A 14,033-nucleotide genomic window follows, 5' to 3' on the forward strand; every position below is an offset into this window, starting at 1 on the left:
TCACAGATGTCCCATAGAGTCACTAGTCACTGTCTGAACTCCATGACCAAGTGCCCATCTAGGACACGAGCAGGGGCTATGACTTCCCAATGTAACAGAACGCATTTTCCATCTGACAAACAAGTCTTGCCATGTCTTAAAATGCAATATGTCTGGAGTAACTTAATTAATTACTTAGAATGAAGTTAGCATTTGGAAATAACAATATGGTTAAGTTCCTAATTCAACTGGTCTTACTGAAGTTAATTTATTATATTGGCTCACAATTTCAGTTCTCCCTCTTATTTCTGTGTTCAACCCTTATTTCAGAAGTTGAAAAAAAATTATAGCAATTAACTGACAGTCGCTAATAGCGGTGTATTTATCAGCCAATGAAATTACAGCCTTTTCTGCGATGGCTCTTGCACTTTTTTCAAACTCAGTGCAGGCAGGTCCCAGCAGCAGAAGTTATCTCTGTGACTCCCAGGGACGTGTAATCCTTCAGCTCCCACTCCACTTTGCTCCCTCACAGGGTCACCGTCTCTGTGACTCCCAGGGCCTTGTCCTCCTCCTGCTCCCACTCCACTCTGCTCCCTCACAGGGTCACCGTCTCTGTGACTCCCAGGCACAATTAGGCTTCGATCCTCAGTGTTGATTTATATCCTCCCACTTTGCTGCCTCTGTAACTCCCAGGTGTGAGTGAGCCTCAAGCTCCTGCTCCACGTTGCTCTGTCACATGGTCACTCCCTCTGTGACTCGGTGCTGATTTCGAGCCTCCTGCTCTGCTGCTTCTCCAACTCCAAGTCCTCGTCGGCCTCGAACCTCGCTACTGATTAATATTCTCCCGCTCTGTGCTGTTCTCTCTCAGGTTCCCTCCCTTTGTGACTCCCAGGTAATGGTAGGCCTCAAGCTTCAGCTGAAATTTATAACATTCCATTCCGTTTTGCTCTCTTATAGGATCGCCGTTGTGCCTGGAAAAACATTAGAAAAGGCAGGACTAGACAAAGCAGAGAGTGTTACAGTGATTGAGCGTGCTATATGGGATGGAAAAGGTATTCTGGGGAGCTAGGCAAACCTGCATCAACTCAAGAACGTTACTGGAAGATACAGTGAGAGTTTCAGACATTGATGAAGGCAAGGGTGAAAGAGAGATGGTGGCTTGTACATGACGGAGCTTTGTAGAGTCAAAATTACTTTTTCTGAGCTGCTTACAGAGATGTGTAGACTTCAACAAATGCAAATTGAGAGCCAGCAAGTGTTGTCTGGTCCTGGAGATTTGGATGGAGACTTGGATGTGTCAGACTTGGATGTGACAGAGTGAGAAGACTTGCAGTAACTGGGGGGAATATAAACCTTTGGGGCACTGGTAATTTTCAAGGACCCCCAGGACTTGAGGAGGTGTAGAAATTGTGAGCATTCCAAATAGTGGGATTGTAGGGGTTGGAAGTCCTGAGATGGATAGGGAGGAAGAAAATTGCCACTTTAGCACACGCAATCATTGTAATTAGAGATTTAGGAAGGGAACCTGTGCTATCATTGATTGCAGTTATATGGAGAGTAACAGAAACTGAAGGGGTTACAAATTTAAAATGGGAGAGATTTTGGATGATCAGAAGTTTAAACAAGAATAAAGTAATTTTAGTGATCTCTAGAACAGATGGGAATGGAGGAGGTGAGATATTGTGAGGAACTGTCAGATTTATATGGCGGGGAGGATGTGAGATATAAAAGGGAGAGGTGCATTATCTGTTTGCAGTTACAGACATGAGGAGTGTTGTAGCGCCTGCTGGAGGGTACACGGATAACAACAGTTCCAACGGCTGGTGCAGTGGCTGAGGAAGGCAGCTCACTACCACCTTCTCAGGGACAACTCCATATCACCAATAAATGCTGGCCCAGCCAACAAAGCTCATCTTCATGAATAAATGAAGGAATAAAAGATCTACAAGTAGCTCTGAGGTCACTCAGGAAGGCCCTTTCAACAGCACTTCATAAACCCGGAACCACTATACCCTGGAAAGAGAGGAACTCCAAGTGCACGGAAACACCAACATTTCCAAGGTGCCCTCCAAGCCACACTCCATCCTCCCAGCACTGAGTCTGTCCCTACACCCAAAGGACTGCAATGGGTCAGGAAGGCAGCTCCCCACCACCTTCTCCAGGGAATTACAGATGGGAAGGTAATGGGGAAACTCTGCTGTTTACAGCCAGACAGAAAAATAAATCCAGCAGTGGGTGTGAAATGACATTTCCGTTTCAGAACAACATGCTGAGCATGGAGAGAGGATTTGTCTGATTGGCACAAGACAGAGAGTGTGAAGAAAGGGGTCTTTTTCACCATGGGAACTGGTGATGGGGGGAGCACCGCAGGGGTCAGTGTTGGGACTACACTCTACACGTTATTCATTAAGAGTCGGACCAAAGGATGTGAAGGGGTACGAGAAATGGGTTTCCAAGAAAGATCGCAGGGATGAAATTTGTGTCATATGAGGAGCAGGTGAAGTCTCTGGGACTGCACTTGTTGAAGTTTCAGAGGCGGCGGCAGAATCTCATTCAAACTTACAGAAAACTGAGGGGCCTGGATGGAGTGGACGGGGGCAAGATGTTTCAACGAGCAGGAGAGACCAGAGGCCAAGAGCACAGCTTCAGAGTGAAGGGACCACCCTTTAGAATAGAGATGTGGAGGTATTTATTCAGCCAGAGGGTGATGGATCTGTGGAACTCACTGTCTCATGGGGCTGTGGATGCTAAGTGATTCAGTGTATCTTACTCAGAGATAAGCAGGTTCTGGATGAATAAAGAGATCAAGGGTTACAGGGAGTGAGAGAATGGGGTTGAGAAACAATTCATACACAATCGAATAGTGGAATAGACCTGATGGATTGAATGGTCTAATTCTACCCCTATATATGATGGTCTTATGGACTGCGCTTATTCCATAAGTTTCTAAGTGTGCAGTTAGTATTTCTGGCATATCGTTTATGATACATTCCAGCACTTTCATGATTATTGCTGTCAGCTCTTGGTTTCAGATCAACTGCAGAAAGGTTCACCAGGCTGGTCTTCAAAATGGAGGGATATTGATGAAAAGAGGTGGAGAGGTTGAACTTGCAGTCGTTAAAATTTAGAAAATGAGTCAAATTTGTTGATACACCAAAGATTCTTGTGTTCTTACAGATTCGATACTGAGACATTGTTTCACTGAGCAAGGGTCTGTAACCGGAGATGAAGGGGAATACAGTTACCAGAGAAGCTAAGAGAGAAAAGCTGGGCTGTAGAGACTGGAGGATGTTACAGAGTTCGGTGGTTTGAGATCAGTGTTGGTGGTTAGAGATCAGGTGGTTGTCGGGCTGAAAGATGTCAAGTGGAGTTACAGGATTATCAGTTCTGAAGGATTTACAGAGATCAGGAGGAATATAGAGACTAGAGATTACACAGTAGTAGTTGGAGCTACAGAAATGTTCAGAGAAAGGGAGGGTTATAGGCACTGGAGAGTAGACAGATGGGGTGGTATTTGGAGCTACAGGTGTTTATAGAAAAAGGAAGGACTGGAGGGACTGAAGATTACACGGATTGGGGTGGTAGTTGGAGCTGCAGGAGTTTATAGAGACTGGGAGGATTGTTGGTGCTGGGAATTACACTGACATGGACAAGAGTGGAGGGGAGGGTTGAAGGGGCTGGATCAGTTCAAACAGCCAGGGAGAAGTGTAGGGATTGGAGGAGCCAGAGATACTGAGGGTTGTAGGGCTGCAGGAGTTCAGAGAGTTACTGAGGACTGTGAAGGCAGGTCTGCAGCATTCCCATCAGTTACACAGAGATGTGGAATGCTGTTCTGGTGGGGGTTACAAAAATCGAGAGGGTTGCAGATACTGGAAGATATTACAAAGACAGTGAGCTGTAGTATTTGAGGAGGTTACAGCAACAGGATGCGTTGAGGAGTTGGAGGCTGCTCCAGGTGTTAAACATGCTACAAAGGATCAAAACCTTACATCGATCAGGGGATTGGAAGATCTGGAGATAAAGAATGAGAATTGCAGTGACTGAAGAATATCACAGAGATGGGGAGTAACATATGAGTTAGAGGAGTTATAACATGGGATAGGCTGTATTCAATGGAGTCAGGGAAGATACAGGGAGATCTGAAGGGACTACAGGCGATCAAAAGGTCAGTGAGGCTTCTCACTGTCGGATTGGGTCAGTTTACGCAGGCATGGGGTATTTTATAGAATTGAGCTACTTACAGAGATTAGGAGAGTTGTATAGAATTGAGGAAAGAACAGAGATATGGAAGGCTGTAGTTAATGAAGACTTTTGTTGATGTCAGATGCTGAGGTTCTGGAAAGTATACGGACTGGCAAGCTGTACAATCTGTCAGAGTTTACAGAGACAGGAACAGCAATACATCCTGGAGACACAAACACAGATAGGGAGTATTACAGACACTGGAGGAGGTTTCTGATTTAGGGATGGTTGTAGAGGAGTGTAACGTTTACACAGATAGGGGTGTAAGAGCTGGAGAAGATTATGGAGATGATTAGATTGGTAGGGGGACCGGAGGAGCTTACACTGACAGGGCGGGTGATAGTGACGGGAGAATGTTACTGAGATAGTAAGTCTTATACAAACTGATCGGGAGAGTCACAAGCATTGGAGCTGGTTCCACAGTTCGGTAGTTTTACAGGGTCCTGAGAGGATTACGCAGATAGGGAGGTTTGTAGGATGCCCACATTTTCAGAGTGTTTCAGGAATGGAAAAGGTTACACAGTTAAGGAGGGATGTTGGAGCTGTGGGAGTTCACAGAGACTCGGAGGTTTGAAGGGGTTGGGGCTGATTATGGATAGATGGATATATTTAGGGGCAGTAATATGGAACGCAGAGGGAGAGTTTAGATTAGATTCCCTACAGCATGGGAACAGGTACTTTGGCACAACATGTCCACACCAACTCTCCAAAGAGTAATCCACCCAGACCCACTTCTCTCCGACAATGCACCTAACACGATGGACAATTTAGCATGGCCGATTCACCTGACCTGCACATCTTTGGACTGTGGGAGGAAACTGGAACACCTGGAGGAAACTCACGCAGACACAGGGAGAAGGTGCAAACTCTACACAGGCAGACAGTCACCGAACGCTAGAATCAAACCTGGGTCCCTGGCACCATCGCTCATCACTGAGCCACCGTGCTGCCCCAAATTGCAGAATTACACAAAGAGAGAGTGTTTGAGGTGCTGAGAGGACTATAGGGAGTGGACGAGCAAACAGAGATGTGGAGTGCTGTTGTGGCTTGAAAAAGGTCTGGAGGTGTTCATATCGGTAAGGAGGTCGGTAGGGTTGGGAGAAGGTTACTGTGGTCATGTGGTGCTATAGGCCAGGAGGCAGGAGTGTGATCGGACCTGCAGAAGGTTACAGTGATATCATGTTTTCTTGGGGCTTGAGGAAAGTACACAGGTGGGTATTTTGCTTCAGGCTGGAGGATTTTACAGAGACGGGGTTACTGTAAGTATTGTGCAAAACTATAGAAATGGGAATTATTGTACTGAGTGCAGGATGAGATTACTGAGATTGGGCATGTTATCGACATTGGAGCAATTTACATACAGGGAGAGTCGTCAGCATCGGAGTAGGTTTCAAATATACAGCGGGAATATGGGAGTGGTGGAGGTTACAGAAATAGGAAAACTTCTGGGAATTACAAGCATTCACGATATTGGCACAAACAAGTTAGACCGAAAGGCATGTTTCCTTGCTGTATGACTCTATCACATGACAAGAGACAGCGTGAGGAGGGAAGATAGAACAGAAAGATCCCAGGTTTCAATACCATCTCCTTGAGGGAGGCCTGCTTTCCCCTCTGTTGAACTGATCCTCACTAAGACAGCACAGGCCTGAATTGATAACTGTCAACTTACTGTATTGCAGCAGAGATGTAAATTAACAAGACGGTGGGGTTTGAGCCTGGGACCATCATGCTCTGTGTTTACCCTTCAACACTGTATCTGTGTCATGTCTTCTGGACCAAAGTTCGATCCCTTAAATCCACTCTGCTCTGTTCACTGTGAGTTATCTTGCCTCGCCGCAGGATTTACTGAAGGCTCCAGCTCTCACTCTCCATCTCTCTGGCTGACCAACCATCTTCAGTGTGGTGATGGACGAGACAGGAATTGGGAATTCTGTTGAGTCAAAAGCATCCTGAGTATCTACAGGAGATAGAGAAACAGACAGAATGGGAAATTAGACTGATGCAGTGAGGGTTACACATGGAAAATGGCACTAAGTCCCACAGAGATCTGGAAAATCCCTGTCTCCATCCCTGGTCTGTGTTGCCTCATCTCCCTGGAGTGGAGAATTCTGTTGGCTTAGGATCTGGAGTAGCTGCAAAAGGTGCAGTCACTGGCATCAATTAGACCCTCACAGTGACAGATACCACATGGAGAGAGACTGTGTGATATCACCAGAGTGCAGGAAGGTATCAGGATCAAACCACGGTCAGGAAGAAGGTGCACTGGGATCAGTACTCAGGGATGAGGGAGCTATCAGTAGACCAGGCAATGACCTCGTGTTACTCTCACTAGACTGTTCATCCAGAATTTAACGCCGACCAGATATCCTTTCCTAATTTAATGCCAGAGTCAGGGATACACATCTAACTGCTTAATAATACCCTTTCAGTAAGCAAATCTGTTATAGGCTGCCAGTCTGGCCTACATATGAATCCAGACCCAGCGCAATGGGATCGACGCTGAAATGCCCACTGTAATGATCTGGCAAGTCACTCAGCTCTAAGGCTGGTCAGGGTGGGCATGCGATGCTGGCCAGCCAGAGACAGCAACATCCCATGAGTGAATTAAAATCAACACTGCTGGGAGCAGTGTCCTGGCCAATCATGTCAGTAGGTTTATGGACAGGGCTTTAAACTGACAGAGAGGATGCAGGGACAGGCTTCAGGTGAAAGGAGCTTTCCAAATCCAGAGAGAAAAGGTGAAGCCTCAGAACAGCATGGGAATGTGGCTGAAGACAAGCAGAAAGGAACAGGAAGGGACAGAGTTTAACTAAAACTGTACATCAATGAATTGTTTTGTGACAGGACATTGTGGGGAAGAGGAAATTATAATGTTGTTTTGATTTGGAATGGACAAAGTATCTTCATTAAGGTAATAGCCTTGTGACACAGAGATAAATGAGACTTAGTCACCAGACAGACGTGATTACAGGGTGAACAAAAGGTGGAACATAAATATTCAACAGTAAACAACCTTACAGGATCTCAGGCAGAATGGAAAAGCAAGATGGGAACCCTGACACTAATGGACAACAAAGGCATTACAGAGAAAGCACTTGGTCTCAGATTATGCAGCTGAATCAGCCTGAATGCAAATTCTGGGTGCTATGTCAAAAACACAAGCAGGAAAACAGTTTTTAAACTGGTAAAAACAATGACTGCAGATGCTGGAAACCAGATTCTGGATTAGTGGTGCTGGAAGAGCACAGCAGTTCAGGCAGCATCCAAGTAGCTTCGAAATCGACGTTTCGGGCAAAAGCCCTTCATCAGGAATAAAGGCAGTGAGACTGAAGCTTGGAGAGATAAGCTAGAGGAAGGTGGGGGTGTGGAGAGAATAGCATAGAGCACAATGGGTGAGTGGGGGAGAGGATGAAGGTGATAGGTCAGGGAGGAAAGGGTGGAGTGGATAGGTGGAAAAGGAGTTAGGCAGGTAGGACAAGTCCGGACAAGACAAGGAGACAGTAACTGAGCTGGAAGTTTGAAACTAGGATGAGGTGGGAGAAGGGGAAATGAGGAAGCTGTTTAAGTCCACATTGATGCCCTGGGGTTGAAGTGTTCCGAGGCGGAAGATGAGGCGTTCTTCCTCCAGGCGTCTGGTGGTGAGGGAGCGGCGGTGAAGGAGGCCCAGGACCTCCATGTCCTCGGCAGAGTGGGGCGGCGAGTTGAAATGTTGGGCCACGGGGCGGTGTGATTGAGAGGTGTGGGTGTCTCGGAGATGCTGCCTTGCAGTGTTTTATTGCTCATCCCTGCATTAAACAGGAATTCATTAGAAATTGTAGCAAAGGTGGTGTGATAATTTTTGAAGACTTCAATCTTTGTCTAATCTGGGACAGACACATTGGCAAGAGTGATATTATCCGAGATCCTCCTTGAATGTTTTTGTCAGTGTTTCTTTGAATAACACATTGTGCAAATAGCTAGGGATGTAACTATCTCAGATAGACTATTGGGTGATGAAGCTGAGTGAATGAGTAATATCACACCGAGATACTCCAAGAAATTATACCGGAATTCAAAGAGATTATGACATTTTAAAATGACCATAAAGCACACCCGAGCATCAGTAACAAAGCCCATTATATGATTTTGAGAGAGAACTGACCAAAGTAAACAGGGGAAACAGACTGAAATGTCAGTCTGTAAATGAACAGTGGAAACCATTTAGAGCCAGAGAGACCTAGAGACGTACAGCACATAAACGGACCCTTCGGTCCAACTCGGCCACGCCGACCAGATATCCTTTCCTAATCTCGTCCCATCTGCCAGCACTTGGCCCATATCCCAATAAACCGGTTTTATTCATATACCAATCCAGATGCTTTTTGAATGCTGCAATTATACCAGCCTCCACCACTTCCTCTGGCAGTACATTCCCTACATAACCACACTCTGCGTGAAAAGGTTTCCCCTTAGGTCCATTTTAAATCTTTCATCTCTCACCCTAAACCTACGCCCTCCATTTCTGGTCTCCACTACCCGAGGGAAAAGACCTTGTCTGTTTATCCTATCCATGTCCCTCATGATTTTATAAACCTCAGGAATGTCACCCCTTAGCCTCTGACGCTCCAGGGAAAACAGTCTCAGTCGTTTCAGTCTCTCCCGATCGCTCAAATCCTCCAATCCTGGCAACATCCTTGTAAAACTTTTCTGAACACTTTCAAGTGTCACAACATCCTTCCAATAGGAAAAAGATCAGAACTGCATGCAATATCCCAAAAGTGCCCTAACCAGTGAGCTGTACAGCTGCAACATGACCTCCAAACTCCAATAATCAATGCTCTAACCAATAAAGGAAAGCATACCAAACACCTTCTTCACTATCCGCTTACCGAGGTAACACTCACGGGGGCATGGGCGTGGACATGGATTGGACGGTGGGTGTGGCGGGCGGGGGGGGGCGGTGTTGAACGGGTTTGGGGACGGGCTGAGGGTGATGTCGGACGTGTCTGGGAAGTGGGGGCAGGCGGCGGGTGCAGGGTGGTGTCGGACGCTTTTGGGGGCAGGATTCGCTGTTGGGTCAGTTTGGGGGGGCGACGTTGAGAGTCAGGTGGGGGCGGTGTTGGATGGGTTTGGAGGCGAGGGGGGTGTGCTTTTGGGGTTTGGCAGGGTGTGGGGGCTCGCTCATGGCTTGCTGCTACCTAGTCACCTGAACAGGGAGCAGACTGGACTGAAAACACCGAGCCCCAGAGGAAAGGTATTGAATCGATTAACCAAATAATCAATTATCTGAACGGAATAGTGTCCGTCCATCTTGTTCAGACAATCGGGGTTCCTCTGTAAACCATCTGGACTATACCCTAGTGTCGTGTGAGTGTTACCTTCACCCAATCAACCCCTGCTCGATCCTGCTGAATGGTCCCAATATTGGCCCAGTTCCAGTTTAAGACCTAAATCTGTCAACCCGTCTGATCTTTCTCCACAACTATGTTAAAACAAAGACAGTTGTGGTGACTGGACGCAATGTGCTCTCCGACTGATACTTCAGTCACTTGCCTGACCTGGTTGTCTGAGGAGAGGTCCAGTTTTGCACCCGCCTGAGTAGCATAGAGCCCTCTACGTCTTGGTTTAGGAAACTTTCTTGGACACATTTTACAAATGCCACACAGTGCGGGCCTTTTACCCTCTGGGTGACCCAATCAATCCAGGGACAGTTAAAATCTCCATCCAATACTACTCTATTATTTTCATAGGTACCTGCAAACTCACTATATATTTGCTCCTCTCGTCCCCGCTGGCTATTTGAGGGTCTAGAACACGATCCCAGCAGACTGACCATCCCCTCTTTGTTTCTAACTTTTAAATTTATGCCCTCATTTGATGACTGCATAACAGAATTGTCTCGATACACAGTTGTTATGTCCTTCCTAATCAAAAGGACAACTCCCCTTCCTCACTTACTTGTCCTTCTATCACGCCTGCAGTTTCTGTATCCTGGAACACTGAGCTGCCAGTCCTGCCCTTCTCTCAGCCATGTTTCGGTTATGGCTATAATACCCCAGTCCCCAGAGCTAATCCATGCTCTGAGCTCGTCTGCCTTACCAGTCAGGCCTCGTGTGTTGAAATAAATGCCCTTTAAAACCAGATGTCTTTTCCCTCCCTCGACTGTGCCCCTGGATATCCTGAATAGGTAACTTGCTCTTGAATGCTGATGTATTTCCCCTGACTTTTCGATGGTCCCTCTCTCACTCAGAGTCTCAACTCCCTGCCAAACTAGTTTAAATCCTCCTGGGTAACACGAGCTAATCTCCTCCCTGGGATACTTGTGCCCCTTTGCTTCAAGTGCAAACCATCCCCTTTGCACAGGTCCCCTCTACCCCAGAAGAGATCCCAATGACCCCTGAACTGAAAACCCTGCCCACTATACCAGCTCCTCAGCCACACATCCATCCGGCCTACCTTTCTATTTCTATCCTCACTGGCACTTGGCACTGGGGGTAATCTGAAGATCATTAAGGTCAATATCCTGCTTTTTTTAACTTCTCACCTGACTCCCTGTACTCATTTCACAGGACCCCATCCCTTTGTCTACCTCTGTCATGTGGACCAATGTTCACAATGACCTCAGGATGTTCACCCTCCCCCTTCATAATGTTCAATAACGACTCAGAGACATCCTTGACCCTGGTACCTGGGAGGCAGCACACCATCCTGTGGTCTCTTCTGGAGCCACACAGTCTCCTGTCTGTCCCCCTCACAACTGAGCCTCCTATCAGTATCACGATCATTACAGAGGATCTGGCAAACAAAGACAGGGAGGAACTCCCTGCAGTTGGGTCCATGTTAGGAAAGTGGAGTATTTTAAAATGATGCAGTGAGACCGCAGGGGCAGCGTGCTCCTTGAAGAGTGAATAATAAAGGCAGCAAGTCCAGGGAATACTGATCAAGTGATATCGTGAGTTTGATAAAGAAAATACAGTGCAATAAAATCAGGTGAAGCCCTTCACAAGTATAGAGAGTGCAAGGGGATTGTGGAAAATGAGGGACAAACAATGGTCATGAAATATATTTGGCAGATACAATTGTGGAAAAGCCACAGGTAATTTATCAGCATCGTGAGAGTCAGAGGATTCCCAACGAAAGAGTGAGGCCTGTGAGAAACCAAAGGGACAATCTGTGCATAGAGCCAGAGGAAGCAGGTGAGGTCTTCAATGAATACTTCCCATCTGTATTCACACAGGAGAAAGACATTATTGCCGGGGATTTCATTTGGGATGCTGAGGTTCCAGAATATGTTAAGATCAATAAGGAGGAGGTATTAAATGTTTTCACAGGCATAAAGGTGGAGAAATCCCCAGTGCCCAGGGAAATGTATCCCAGGCTGCTATGTCATTCAGAAAAGGACATCTGCCCACCCTCACGTGGTCTGCACGACATAGCCACAGCAAAGTATTTGCCTCCCAATTACCATCTTCAAAGGCCAAGCAAGTGACTCAGTTCAAGGGCAGCTAGGACTGGGCAAGAAAGGCTGGTCAGCCAGAGACACCCACATCCCATACCTGATTTAATACATAATCCATTAGGATGGTCCCACTGGAACCATGCTGGGAGCAGTGTCCTGGCCGATCATGTCAGTAGGTTTATGGACAGGGCTTTAAACTGAGAGGGAGGATGCTGGGACAGGGTTCAAGTGAAAGGAACTTTCCAAATCCAAAGAGAAAAGGTGAAGCAATGGAACAGCATGGGGATGTGGCTGAAGGCAATCAGAAAGGAACAGGAAGGGACAGAGTTTAACTAAAATTGTACATCAGCAAAAAGATTTGTGACAGAAAATTGTGGGAAAGAGTAAGTTATGTTTTCTTAATGGACAACATCACTGTAATAAGGTCGATGGATTTGTGACACAGAGATAAAAGAGATTTAGACACCAGGGAGACATGGATACAGGGTGAACAAAAATATTCAATGGTTCACAATCTTGCGGAAACTCAGGAAAAATGGGTAACACTAAAAAATAATGGATAACAAAGGCATTACAGAGAAAGCATTTGGCTGCAGATCATGAAGTAGTGTCAGTCTGAATGTAATTACTACTTGCCAAGGACACAAGCAGCACAGCAGTTTTAGCCACTGAACAGTATGCCATTGCTCATCATTGCATTACACAGGGACTCGTTGCAATTTTTTTAACAAAAGCATTTTGATAATTTTGGAAAACTTCAATACTTGTATAGTCTGTGACAATCACACGGTCAACATTGATATTGGAAGAGGAGTTCGGTTAATTTTTTTTTCAGTGTTTCTTTGAAAAACACATTGTGCAACTGTTAAGGGACATAACTATCGCAGAGCGACCGTGTAATGAAACTTAGTGAATGAGTAATGTCACCGGGAGAGATCCTTCGGGAAATTGTGATAAAGTGCAGTTTATAGAAATATAAAGTTTTAAAGTGATTTAAAGAAAGGACAAGCTACAACTAGAAACAAAAATAGCCAATTACATGTGTGTGAGAGGAGAACTGACCAAGGTAAACAGGCTAAACAGACTGGAACATGTGTCTGTAAATGGACAGTGGAAATCATTTGAAGGAACAGTGTAAAACACTCAACAGAAGGACATTCGATTGAAACAGTAAAAACCTCAGCAAGAAATCCCCACTGGTCCCGCACACAGGACAAAAGGGACCATACTAGATTATGAGGCTGAGAAGATCCCCAAAAAGTACTTGAAATCCTGAAGTGATAGAGTGTTTTAGGAGTAAATGTTAAATAGATTGCAAAGGGTATGCTAGAAGGAGGAGGGCAGTGGGAAGGGGAGCCATGGTCAGGGTTTATTGACACAATGGGAACAGGGAGAGGTGAAGGTGCTGGAGGTGGTGAGAGTGTTACAGAGAGGGGTCAGGGTCTGAACGGTGTTACAAAGCCAAGATGGATTGCTGCAGCTGGAGGGGTTTACAGAGGTAGGGAGGGATATATGGATTTTTATTTATTCATTCCTGGGATGTGGGTGTCACTGCCTGGGCTAACATTCTTTGACCCAACTGCTAATTACCCAGAGGGTAGCTCAGAGTCAGCCATATTGCTGTGGGTCTGGAGTCAAATGTTGGCCAGACCAGGTTAGAATATTTAATGCCCTTCCTTAAAGGAAGTAAGTGACTTGAGGAGTTCTTCCCACTGATCAACAATGTTTTAATGGTGGCCCCACCAATGCCTTCTACAGATACAACATGACATCCCAACTCTTACTCTTAATGCTCTCCCCAATGAAGGTAACCACCTCAAACGCCTGCTTCACCAGCCTGTCTACCTGTGACACCACATTCAAAGAACTGTCTACCTGGGTCACTGGATCTCTGACTAAAAACACTACCCAGGGCCTGAACATTAACTGTACAAGTCCCACCCTGGTTTGTTTCACCAAAATGGAACACCCCACCTTTATCTAATTAAACTCCATCTGCTATTCTTCAGCCCACTATCCCAGCAGTACTGTCCATCCTGTTGTATCATAGATAACCTTCTCCACTGTCCAGTTTACCACCAATTTCAGTGTCACCCAAACACCTTACTTAGCAGGAAACCAATATTCCCAACCAAACCATTTATCCAAATGACAAACAACAGTGGGCCCACTCCACCGCTGGTCACATGTCTCCAGTCAGAAAAACAACAGGTCTCCCATCACCCTCTGTCTACAACCATCAAGGAAATTTTGTATCCAGTTCACTAGCTCCTCCTGAATGCCATATCCTTTTTCACTGATCTGAGCTTATTACCCAGTTTACCAGACAGAATACAGAACGCAGAACAGTTCAGCCCATGACCCTTCGGCC

The 14,033-nt window shown here is 46.0% G+C and overlaps 1 long non-coding RNA gene across 3 annotated transcripts in view; it reads right to left on the reverse strand.

The window, feature by feature from the left end:
• Nucleotides 1–236: 236 nt before the first annotated feature.
• The window catches only part of LOC140487214 (uncharacterized), a 58,896-nt gene continuing 45,099 nt past the window's right edge, over nt 237–14,033 (reverse strand). For 2 of the 3 annotated variants that reach the window (XR_011962770.1, XR_011962769.1), the window contains exon 6: nt 5,418–6,181. This is a non-coding gene — a long non-coding RNA (uncharacterized lncRNA). Of the gene's footprint in view, nt 951–5,417; nt 6,182–14,033 lie in introns of those variants that run through there. The other variant, XR_011962771.1, reaches the window with a different exon arrangement.

The sequence above is a fragment of the Chiloscyllium punctatum genome, chromosome 16 (genome assembly GCF_047496795.1).
Source record: "Chiloscyllium punctatum isolate Juve2018m chromosome 16, sChiPun1.3, whole genome shotgun sequence".
Lineage (NCBI taxonomy): Eukaryota > Metazoa > Chordata > Chondrichthyes > Orectolobiformes > Hemiscylliidae > Chiloscyllium > Chiloscyllium punctatum.